At 43.5% G+C, this 12,763-nt stretch overlaps 1 long non-coding RNA gene and 1 pseudogene across 1 annotated transcript in view; one reads left to right on the top strand and one right to left on the bottom strand.

Moving 5' to 3' along the window:
• The window catches only part of LOC132596772 (uncharacterized), a 217,789-nt gene that overhangs the window by 69,923 nt on the left and 135,103 nt on the right, over positions 1-12,763 (top strand). The window lies entirely within an intron of this gene.
• Positions 5,542-5,772, bottom strand: LOC115852024 (V-type proton ATPase subunit e 1 pseudogene; annotated as a pseudogene).

Raw genomic sequence — 12,763 nt, 5'->3', positions numbered from 1 at the left:
GCACCAGGTCAGAATCGTCAGTTGTAGTTGCTATTACTCTCACCACGTTGGTTGCTAGATGAGGCCAGTGAAAGAAGCAGGGAAATTGTTTCGTGTTGTTTGCAATGTAAATAGGCTTGGGCTCTATTAGTATTTTAAGGAGATATTTCCTAACGAGGGGAAAAAAAGCAGTTAAATCAGAGTTTTGCCTCTCACAGTGATTTCAGATATTTGAAGCCTTTGAAAGTCATTGTTGGCGAAAAATATACTCACTCCACAAGAATAAAAGTCTTATTTTACAGAGTAATTAAATTTCCGTATGGAGGAGGCTGCTTGGTGTTTAGGTCAGTGAGGCACATGGCTGGTGTCGTTTTCCATTCAGGTGAAATTTTAAAGCACACACTAGGGAAAATAATTTATCTACTACTTAAGCCGTGAACAATTTCTAGGTGGGTGCAACTGTCTCCTTTCAGCGCCATCTAAAAATAATCAGCGCAAAAGCTTATTTTAAGGAACATCCAACTCTTGCTGGCATCTTGAGTTTCAGAATGTGGTTGTTACTCAGTTTTCTGGTTCCAATAAACTAGGTTTGAAGTAAGCAGCATGGCAGGCAGCCTCACTCTGGTCTCAGCATCAGAACCGGCCCCATTCTACTGCACACCTGCGTTTGTTTTGTCTTCTCTGAACTGCATGCCTTTTGAACAACCTCTTGGTGAGGTTACTCAGAGTCTCAGAAAGGGATATAGCCCTCTTATGACAGCTGGTGGCCAGAAAGTCAGAGTATCAGCCACTAGAAGTACCAGTGTGATGGGGTTGATGAAGTGCCCCTCCCCCCTGCCTTTGGTGCGTTACCCGGAATGTGTGTGCATTTGGGATTGACAGTGTACACGTGTGTACCTTGGGGGTCCCTCTTTCAGTGGATCCACCAGCAGAAATTGCAGACAGGTCAATACCCCTGACCTGGAGACTGTTACCTCAATGTGAAGGCCAGAGTTTTGAACTTTCTTTTGGTATTCTGAGGCCAGTCTCTCTTCTCTGGGTGGGATTCTTCTCCCTTGAGAAAAGAACTTTGAAGAGCTAATGGATGGGTCTTTTCCGAAGCCATGATAGTTTATGTTGAAATCTGGGAGAGATGCAAGCTTTATCTGTTTTGTCTGTCCTTTTCCTTTTATTGTCTCTTTTCTGCTTCTAGACCATTTATATTGGAAACACATTTAAAAGGTCCATTGTTTATTATTTTTCCTTTTTTCCACTTAATTCATCTGGTATAAATTTGGGTTATCTAGGAGGGTAAACCTGACATTATACCTGTTGGCCTAAACTCCTTTGCTATCATGGGAAGCTGCCTGGTCCATGATGTAATAGCAAATAAAAACTATGTTCGTGATAGGAACCACTTACAGAGCATGATATCGTAAGAGTGTTAAGTGCTTTTTGTACAGTCTTGTCAAATTGTGACTATCTTGTCACAGCAAAAAGACAAACTAGGTACTGAGAATAGCCCCATTTTACAGATGAGGTAACTGAGGCTTGGAGAAGTTAATTAATTTGCCCAAGATCACAAAAAACTGTTCTGTGCCAAAACTGGGATCCCAAGGCCTTTACTTTTCACCGCTATGCCACACTACTTCCCAGTGCTCCCCAACATTGTGTTTTCTTTGCCTTTTTTTTTTCCTTTACCCATTATCCCCTGTTACCCAGGAGTGAGGATATGTCTGGTGACTTGGACACTTGCTCTAGTAAACTGGCCTGAGAGAGAAGGTCCACATGCACACGGGCTCTCCCTATTGTGAAAAGGCTCCTATTAAATTCAGTCATTTGGTTAATACACCATGGAGGCTGCTGAAAGTTTCATGTTAGAAAGACGGGTCAGGCCGTGGAAAATCCTTCCCCACCATAATGTAACAAGTTTGAAAGCTGTTGCCTTTTTGGTTGAACTGGGAGATTTGGATATGTCTTCAAAACCTTCCATCTGTTGCTATTTCAGCTGGGGGATTTTTAGCTCAGTAGTTAAGCCCCAGAAGAGATGGAAAGAGAGCCTGCGAAGCAGAGTTGTAAATCTTAAACACTTGCATTTTCATACAAATTCAAGCAGAAAGGAGTAAGAACTTGGAAGCTCATCTTACAGAAGAAAAAATTAAGGGAGGAACCGGTAAACTTCATGTAGCAATTGGGGTGGGGGGGTTAAAAGGCAAGTGGAAGGGACAAGAGCTTAATAGGTAGATATTCTTATGATGATTTCTGGGAAAGAAGAAAGAAAGAAAAAAAGAAAGACTCAGAATAATCTACATGATGGACAGATTAAGAAAGAAAAGCCAGGTATGCAGATAAAAGAATCATAATGGTCTGAGGGTTGGAAGAGAGTAAATTATTTCCTTTTCTGTTTTTCTCTGAAATACTATCCTAGTGTTTTTATAGCTTTGTTTGAATGGTGTTGATGCTGAGATAGCTATTATTATAGAAAAATTAGGAATTGTAAACTCCTGTATACATTTTACTCTTAGGAACATTAAATTTTCAACCCTTCACATTACTTTTGGTAGAAATTTACCACAAAGAAGGTGGAACTCAGCTTATATCTTCCATAAACATGAGCTGTTTGTTACTTGGAGCAAAGAGCAACAGTTTCTGCAGGTGCTAAACCTCAAATAATTCTGCTTTCTTTCCTTGGAGTTGATGAGAACAGTATTTGAAAACCCAGGAAAACTCATGAACAACCTGAAGTATTTGTACTGTTACAAATAAGCACTGGTCTAGAATAGGTAGGAAGGGGTTGGAAGCTATAACTACAGATCACATGACACAAATGCTTGCACACCTTTCAAGGACATCACACGCTTGTGCACCACAAGCTGATTCTTTTTACCACATTGATGTTTGGCTTCTCAAAACAAAGAAGTGGTTAAAAGCATGGGCCTTTAAAATAGATGAGACAGACAAGCTTCAGATACCAGCTCTGCTACTTACACGTTCCATGTGTTTTTGCAAATCACTTGAGACTCAATCTCCTAGTATTTGAAGTAGGGATAACACCCGCTACGGCATAGGTTGGCCGAGCAGACTAATGTGAGAATGTCTTATGCACATTCCTGGCAGGGAAGGTACTCACTAACTGGTAACTATTATCATTATCTAGAGCTAAATATCTCTAAGCATTTTAATATGTGGGCAACTTTGTGTTTGGAAACTAGAGAAGCCCCCTGAAGTCAGGCAGGTCCCACAGCAACCAGAGGCTAAGCAGAGTGTCAGGGGTTTGAAGTCATTAATGCTCTTCAAACTCCTTAAATAACAAGTCAGATACTCCATAGTCTCTCTGGAGAAGCTGTGCCTTTCCTCTGAGGAACACTGGACAATTCATTCATTCATTCATCTATTGTTTATTTAGCTCCTACTGTGTGCCAGCCATTGCTTAGGTGCTGGGTGTTTGAGAGTGCAAAAAGTAGGTGAAGTTCACCCTTCATGGAGCTTATATTCTAGAGAGAGGGGAGGGCTAACAGTGAATAAACAAACACAGAATATTGCTTGATGATTATAAGTACTCTCAAGACAAGTCTCAGGGGAATGTGATGGAGAGTACCTGGGTGGAGGTGGAGGACTGACTCAGGTGGGGAGGTCCGGGAAGTGTCTCTGAGCAAGTGATTATTGAAGTAAGAAATGAAAGATGAGAGGGAGACGGGGACGAGTCTTCCAGGTACTGTGAACAGCAAATGCAAGCACCTGTGAGCAGGCAGGAGCTTGGCATGTTCAAGGCAGAAGGCCGTCATGCCAGGAATGTGGTAAGGGAAAGGGACAGTGGTGCAGGCTGAGATCCTGGGGAGAAGACAGAGACAAGGAGCAAAGGATGAGGGAGGGGAAGAGGAGCCACTGAAGGAAACAGTTCCATGAGCAGATTCCAGTGAAGTCCCCCAAAGCGGAGGCTTCCGTTGCAGCAGACTCCTTGCTCCTCAGGCACGTGAGAAAAAGGCCAAGAGACTAATACCAAGGGGACTTGCCAGGAAAAGGATCACTAGAATTTCGGTGGTAATTTTCCTTTGGAAAACAAACAAAAAAAGATCCTTATTTTATTAGTCTTCCTGGTGGGCCCGGGTGAAATGTGGCCACTGGAAAGCTTCTGAAACACCTATTTTAATTTCCCCTCAAGAAGGTTCTAAAATTTTTTATGTATATATATCTGTATTATATAAAATTATATATATTATTTTTATATATATAATCATAAATTATATATATGTATTTTTTATATATAATGTATATGTAATTTAATATATAAATATATATAATATGTTATGTATACATAATATCTACCTACCTGTTATATACATAGTCATATTTCTATTAAAGGCTCAAAAGCAACCATTTTCAGTATGTAGCAATTTTGACATTTTTGAAAATAGGAACATGTTATATGAAGTACACCACTTCCTAGAAATAGACGTGTAGGCAGTATTTCAGCCTTAATTTCTCCAGACTTTCCTTGCCCATACAGGACTCACATGCTTGATGGTTTCCTGCCAGGTGACATGACCACAGAGCACACAGCTCTTTAACTCTGTTGGGGAAGGCACGGTGCTAAAGAGGCCAAGGTCATGGGGTCAAACACCAGTGGCTGGTTATCCTTGTTTTGTTACAAGGCCAAGAATTCATTTAGCCTGTTTAGGCACATGTGCCTCTGGCTGTGAGGAGCCCAGGTGACACGTGTGTCAGTGGACAAGGCAGATCTATTGTGGCCACAGGCGCGTGGGAGAGCAGGAGATTGATTCATAGCGGCCTCCACAGAGACACTTTGAGCTGAGGCTTCTCCTTTGTCAGCAAAATCCTGTGACATTTGAGAAATCTGATGGAAAGTCGTCTTCTGGGAAATGTGACTTTTCATGGAGTCCTGCTCATTGGGCAGGTTAGTTCTCGCTGTGTTTGCTACACAACTCTGGCCTATCCACTGTTCCCTCGACTCTACTCAACAACTTGGTTTAATTAACATTTTCACGTAAATCTCAGCACATTGCAAGACCTTCTTCAAATTATATATTATTGAGGGCAGGGAACTAATTTGATTTTCTTTTCTTTTTTTCATAGGAAGCAGAAAAATAAGTTATTCCAAAAGAGGGCAGAAATAAGATTCATCCTGAGAATATACTTTTGTGTATCTGTTGGGTCACATCTTCCCTCGGAACATGTTCCCTTATTGACTGTTCCACTGGAGCCTTAATCTGTCTTGTAGCAGGAATCTATGGATTTGTCTTCAAATCCATAGATTCCAAGGAGAGAGTAACACGTTTCTCAGAGGAGGAGCACTTTCTACCTCAGAAGACTGTGTAAACATTTTACGGCGTCGACACACTTTAGGTTAAGTAGGTACGTAATCTTTCAAAGTGTAAAAAAGACGGTAGGAAAAAATACTTCATTATAGAATAAGATATGCAAATATGGTGTGAACGTTTAAGGCAACTGATGGTCAAAATAGGTGAGTCCAAGAAGGTGGTCTGGGTTTGGAGGTGCTTTTGCATCTAGAGGAATTCTCTTCATGACGTCAGTGGCTGAGCACTGGAGAGGGAGTCTTGTCCCTCAAGGCCAAAGATGCTTGAGATACCAAATGGTTTCGTCTTTCAACTCTGGTCCAAAGAGAGGGTTGACTTGGGCCAGAACCGCAATCAGCCAAAAGAGATAGCAGCAAACTGAACAGGTCACTACCATGGTGATGATCGCTCCTTAGGGATGAACCAGGGCACCAAGAAGCTGGCAAAGCCCAGACATATTCATCAAGATGAGAGGCTCCGTGAGGCTGTTATCCGCCATGGGTGCCACTGGAGCTTCTAGCCCCTGCCCCGTTGTCCCACTTTGGCCTCACCCGGCTGATTTCCTTGACTGGGGAAACGTGTTTCTCTTCTGGCTGGCTTGGTCTTCCTCCCCTACCCCCCACCACTTTAGCTTTGTATGGTTTGGCTCAGAGACATTTTTCCCACGAGGTGGACCCGTGGTGCTGAACCCTTTGAGGCCAAGGATGCCAAGTTCTGTGTTCAGGCAGGCAGGCCATTCTGGGTGAGTTTGCTGAGCGGTACAGTATACGTCCATCCAAAGGCTGTTTGACCCTGAACTTTCATGGTAAAGCTACTTGAGAGGGCTGGCAAAGTAGCCATTGAACACAGGGTCCGGACAGCTGCACGTTACCTTCATAGAACAAAAGACTTACCCACCGCCCCTCTAAAGGGGAGGGCAAATCATTGTGCTAAGAGGAGAAAGAGAAAAATACTCCTGCCGGGGGACAGACATCAATAAATCATGCCAGGCTTCTTTAAAATGTTACACTTGAAAACTAATGAAATTAATGTAAATGATGTGTTTCCTGACGGTCACAAGACTAAAGGGGAAGGTACATGGAATCGGTAGACCTGTTTCTAGGTCCCCACCAATGTACTTTATGATTCCTTCTCTCCTCCATGAAATATTGATTTTCTCCTCACTTAATTGGCAGAAATGTGAGAATAAGGGGAAAGTGTTTCAAAAATAATGTACTTGGAGAAAGGCAATGTAAACATATCCGTGAATAAAATAAACACTGTTTGATCATATAAAAGTTTGGATGGAGAAGACTGAGGACGATTTTATAGAAGAGAAAGGCTACCTCCTCTTGACTGAAATTCTTAGTGCTGGGCTGGGAGGGAAGCTGCAGACATTTTTGTCTCAGGTTGGCAGTTCACGTGGCAGCTCTGAAGTCAGATGCCCCCATTCAAATATCAGCATTTCCGATCGCTTCCATGTGACCCTGGGGAAGACAGTTAACCTCTTTAGGACCCTATACCTCATCTGGCAAATGGTACCTATTTCATAGGACTCTTGTGAGGAATAAAGGAAATCATGTAGAGTTTGTCAAGTGCTTCGCTCTTCGCCTGGTAAATGTGAGATCTCAGTAAATGGTAGTTATCAATCTGAAGTCATGCTGTAGGAGGAAATATACAAACAGGTTGGCAAGGAGTTTCTATTCTTCCTGTGGGCTATAAATGTAAAGCTGACACAGCCTGTTGTCTATATTCTGGGCTTAAGCTGTAACTGTCATTGTGTCACAAGACACCATTTTCCCCCTCCTTTTCCTCGTCTTCTGGCCTATGTTGCTGATCTACTTTGCTTTCTCTTATCTGGATCCTAAGTTAGAGTGGTTTAATATGCCTCAGTGATCTTTGGGGAGCATTTTCCGTACTAACTAATGAAAAGCTCGTATTGATCTAAGTATACGTTTATGTATCTTACAAAGGAGGAAGATGCAAGGCTTTATTTCTAAAAATTGTGATATACATGTGCTATATATGAAAGCATGTGTGAGTAAACATAACATGGTAGTTAATGGGGCAATGGGGGGATGGGGGGTAGTTAATGGGGGGTAGTTAATGGGGCAAGGAGAAATTCTCTCTCCTTCAGTTTTGCGGGTTAAGGATTTCAGTATCAAAGAAACAGCCATAGGAGAGTGATACAGGAATCAATGAATTGATTCTTTAAATAAATATTCTCAAGAGTTTAAAAACAATCGCTATGTCCCAAATGCACAGCGTCCTGGATCCAACATTTCTGGGGTTTGCTGTACTTTTTCATCTACAGTTTCAGATCGTTGTCTGGGAAGTAATTTTGAATTCTTTAGGACGAACAGTGAGAGATGCATATTAATTTTTATCATACTTCCTAAATTGCAAAGTTAATTATCAAAATGAGATTGCCTTGCTTAGGTAGCTCTACAGTAAACTTTTGCAAACCGAGTTGGAGTGGAAGGCAAGTTTGCTTTTGGAAGATCTAGTCTTCCCCTTACAGTTTGTATGTTTAAGGCCAACAAAGACTGAAAAAGTGTTTTCGGGCGATCTGGGCATTTTTGATTTTTCATTCAGGAGTAAACTATTTTGAGTTTTAACGCCGAATCTCCATGGTTCTCAAAAGGAAAGGCATAGCAAGCCACTGCTATTCCATGGACAAAATAAATCCTGAAGGAGAATATTGTATCCTTCTGTTTATTCCCATGTCAAGAGTTTATTGATCAAGTGAGCTCTCCTGTAGCTTGGGCGGCCTTTGATCTGCCAGGGAGAAATTGGGTTTGGGATTTTGGCGGAAGGGAGGGGAGGAGGTTGGGGAAGGATTTGGAACGTAATGGCCCTTGTTATCTGTAGTGGCCAGAGACGCCCTGACACGGGCCAGCTCGGAGCTGCTGCCTGGGAGGAGCGGAGGCCAGGGGATGGCCGGCCGGAGCTGAAGGCAGGAGGGCTTTGGCATTTTCAGCAGGGGAAGCACTTAGTTGAAGCCGCTGGAGTGATTTCTTGCTGCTAATAGATTTGTTTCTTTAGAGGCAGATAAGTAAAGGAAACGATGACTTTTTAGTGAATAGTTCCCCTGCGCAGGGCTGGTTAGTGTCAGCTAGTCCGGTGGCAGGAAATACCAATGGGGTTTTTTTGTAGCCCAGTGACAAAAGGCTTTGCTGTCTCCCCTCCCCCGTCCCCACCTTCCCACCCTCGCTCCTTCTCGCCTACAAAACGCAGACGCCGGCCCCTGTGCCCGCTGGTGGAGGGCCAAGGCTTGTCTGAAAGCCGTTTAAGTAATTGCTCATAATTGCACATGTTTCCCCGACTGGGCTTTTACCTCTCCACCCCTGAAATTAAAAGGGGCCAAAGATGTGTGACCTTTTTCTAATGGGATAGGTTCTGGAACAAAGGAATTCAAGGAGGAGGCCCAGGGCCTTTATCAGGGCTCATCTCTGACAGCTGGCCCAGGCCTGGGGGAGCGCGAGCTTGTCCTTTTTCACTTTGGAGGGGCGCAGGGGTGGGAGGGAATTCCTCCTCCCCAAACCTCACAGTTTTGTGTGGTGTGTCTTGAAGTTCTCACTTCTCTTTCTTCCAACACTCTGCCTGAACATAAAATCTCTGCCGGATGCTGAACACCCTTTAATTCTGAAAAGGAATTGACAACGCCCCACGGCAGCTGAGGAGGTCAGCCTCTCCCTGGATAACTCCTTATCTCTGGATAATTCACTTTGCTTCTCTGAACCCCAGGTTCCTCATCTGAAAAACAGGGAAGCTGGGATGAGGCCACCTGTCAGAGGGGTTGGAGATAATAGTATGCAATACGCAGTGCCTAGCACCAAGGAGTCCAACAAATGGTCATTATTTCCTAAATATAATTTCTCAATGTCATTTCACTCCTGTTCCTTTTACCTCTCTGAGCTGAGGAGAGACAAATTCTAGGCCTTGAATTTCATGACCCAAATTAGTTAGAATTAAAAACACAGAAAGGAATTTTAGAATCATCTAGTCTACATTAGAACCACCTGGGGTGTTTTTCTAACTATTGCTGCTCAAGCCACATGTCTAGAGATTCTGACTTATTTGGTCGGGGGTAGGGTCCAGGTGTTAGTATGTTTGTAAAGTGATTTAGTGTTATTCCAGTGTGCAGCCAGAGTGGAGAACCACTGTTGGTATTGAACCCCCTCATTTCACACGTGAGAAACCTGAGTGAGGCCGAAAGAGCTCTGTTAATTCCTTCATTAGCTCATGGACCCGTCCAGTTATGCGTGCAGCACCAAATATGCTTTGAGCATCTACTGTGTGTCAGGCAATGTTCTAAGCATTGGTGGTAAGTTGGTGGATGTGTCTCTTCCTAGGAGAGCACAAAAACTAGAATGGAGACCTTGCTGGGGATAGTTTCCATCTATCAGCTAACTAGCTAGTTGCTCTAAATTGCTTCTTTATATCAGTAAAAGTCATGCCTGGGGCAAGGAGCAATTGGTCATTGGAGATGAGTGGCTGACAGGGATTTAAGCTTCCAGCCCAGATGGTTGTCTTCTCCATGCTGAGATTCCTGTGATCATTTCTGAATCCAAACATCACAGAATATTCTGCACCTGAAGACTCTGCATGTCCTGAGCCATTTTCTCCGGGCTGTCCTCTTGCCCTCAGATTTGCCTCACAGATTTGGGCACAGCTCATGAGCTCCAACCAGATTCTGGGCCTGGAAATCCTGCTGACACAAACAAAATGGAGACAACGTGAAAATTCTGTGCCTCGGTTTATGCTATTATAGTTAATGATCTGTCAGTGTTTCCATTATAAACCCCTATTTTCGGGGATGTATAACCCAGTCATAAACGTTCTCTCCAGGCTGAGCTTTGGCACTTGTGATCTCAGCCTGGGAGCCATGTGTGTGTTGGTGTGTGCATGTGTTTTTACAAGGATATGAGGGAAAAAAATAAGTTAGCCATTTTTAAGCAACGGATGGTGAGAAACAGGGGGAGAAAAGGTGGTAATTGATTGCAGATGCTCTTTTGATGCTGCCAGGACTTGAAAACTGCTGAGTTGCTTTGCCCCCCAGTTGGGGATATGAAGGATTGAGATGCTATTCTGTGCCTTAATTCTGTGCAAGAAATGTTAATTGACAAAGTAAAAATCCACATACGGAGGGGGAAAGTATGAACCTGGGTAGCTTCCACAAGAACAGGAATTGACTCAAGTCCAAAGGCTGTAGGGGCCGGAAGCCAAAGAATCAAAACAATATGCTTCAAAGACAAGTTCCTTTCACCTGGGGCTGGCTGTTTCTCTCCATCACACCCTCTTACTCTATCCCTACTTAGTAGGGGTTGGAGAAGGTACAGCAGGGGCTTCCAAGAACCTGCTTCGCCTAGCTTTTGATGGTAGCCACAGCTGTCACGGTGCGTGGTTGATGGATGGAGTTGTCCATGTTTCCCTTTGCATACACAATTCCAGAAGACTTCCGATAATTTGTATTTAGTGAGATTATGTCCATACACTCATGTGAAAGGCACCAGGATGATTGACGTTGGTTAGAATCCAGGAATCAATCCGTAACACTCAAAAAGTTGTAAACCCTGAACAAAACAAAACAAAACAAACAAGCACAGCCTCATTTTGTGAGCTGCTTCTCCCACAGATTTTCCAGAAAGATGCTGTTGCTTAAAAATCTAATGACTAATCTTGAACAATGAGGAAATATGCAGAAGAGAAACCAGGGCCAGTAAAGTCAGAATCTGTTTTGTGCGGAGACATGCCAGTCCGTCAAAGTGTGAAGCTGCACACCTGGCTGATGAGCACAGAGATCGGGATAGCCTTCATCCCCAAATCATGGTCAGGTGGGGACACAGACGTTTCTACATCCGTTTTCTCTCACCACTATTCAACAACTGTCTGTGGTGGATAGTACTGTGGATGTGTGTTTGTGTGTATATATACACGCACGCACCTTTGCACCATGCCTCCTTGTGCCTGGAATGTTCTTCCCTCCTCTTTGCATGGCTGGTTCTTTCTCCCCATGCTAGTCTAGGCTCAAATGTCACCTTCCCAGCAGACCCTCCCACCCCGTCACTCTATTCCAGGGGCCTGCAAACTACGTCCTGGGGGCCAGATCTTGCCATCAACCTGTTTTTATATGGCCTGAGAGCCAAGAATAGTTTTTACATTTTTACATGGTTGAAAAAAAACATTTTTGCGACATAAAAATTATGTGAAATTCGAATTTCAGTGTCCATAAAGATTTATTTGAACATAGCCATGCTTGTCATTTACATATTGTCCACAGGGGCCTTCAGGCTACAATGGCAGAGTTGAGTTGTTTTAAGAGAGAGAGAGTATTTGGTCCACAAAACCTATTTTCTCTCTAGCCCTTGACAGAAAAAGTTTGCTGACCTCTGCTCTAGTCTAACACTACATTTTAGTTTCTCTATAGCATTTGCCTTTGCTTATAAATTATCTTATTATATATTTGCTTGTGTATTTATTTGTCTCTGTCTCCCCACTAGAAGTTTTGGAGGGCAGACCTTTTCTATCATGAACTGCTACATAGTTCAAGACATAGAGGGGACACTCAAAATATATGTACTGCATGAACTAATGAATGAATCAATACAGTTCCTGGACCAAATGATTGGCTCTGAAGCTTACATTGGCTCATCCACCCACTCATTCATTCATTCAGTAACTATTTACTTAGTGCCTACTATGTGGCAGGCACTGTGCCCTTGACTTACCCAGTCATCTGCTTTCATGGGGGTTGACCTGAGCTACTGTGGAGGTGGCCCCAGTGGGCTTGGCAGACTTTCCAAGCCATCAGACAATTCTGACTCTCAGTGTCTGCTGAAGCCGTCTCCCACTTGGTTTTATCCTTCCCGGACAGCAGCACTGAGGTTGTACAGCTCAGAGCCCTCAAGTTGCCTCTTGGGATGACCCATCTACCCTCCCTCAAGAAGAGGCGTCTGTCCTATTTTTGCTCATTCAAGCACAACCTTTGCTTCTGCTTCTGTCCCAGAAACCCTCCTCTCCCCACATTCCCATTCATCCGGGTTTGCCCCGGCAGCCTCCCACTCACACCTGCAAATCTCATTCACATGGCGTCAGATTCATCATTGCTGGCCTGAAAGCGTTCTCCTGAACCGGAGCAGAAGACTCCAAGACAGAGGAGGGCAAGAGTCTGGTGGCGCACAAGCTTCCCCTCCCTCCTCTTCCTTCCTGCCTGCTTTGCAGATGGGTTTCTGTGAAGGAGTCTCTGTGCTTTCCTGGAGTGGATGCTTTTCTAGTAGGAGGATGTTACAGTCTACTTTTGCATGTTACATATCCCAGTTCCTGGTGATGATAGGAAGGTAATTACCCACCCTGAGTTTACATAGCTATTGTTACGCCGAACAAGATGTTGAAAGATTGCAGGTTTGGACACAAAATAAAGGACACAATTCATCTTTAAAGAAGCATATCTCTTTTCCTCGTGTTAGGATGAAATGCCCATTTTTATATTTACCTGGTTAGCAGTTGTA

This window comes from Globicephala melas, chromosome 2 (genome assembly GCF_963455315.2).
Source record: "Globicephala melas chromosome 2, mGloMel1.2, whole genome shotgun sequence".
NCBI lineage: Eukaryota > Metazoa > Chordata > Mammalia > Artiodactyla > Delphinidae > Globicephala > Globicephala melas.
This window is presented reverse-complemented; position numbering and strand designations above follow the sequence as displayed.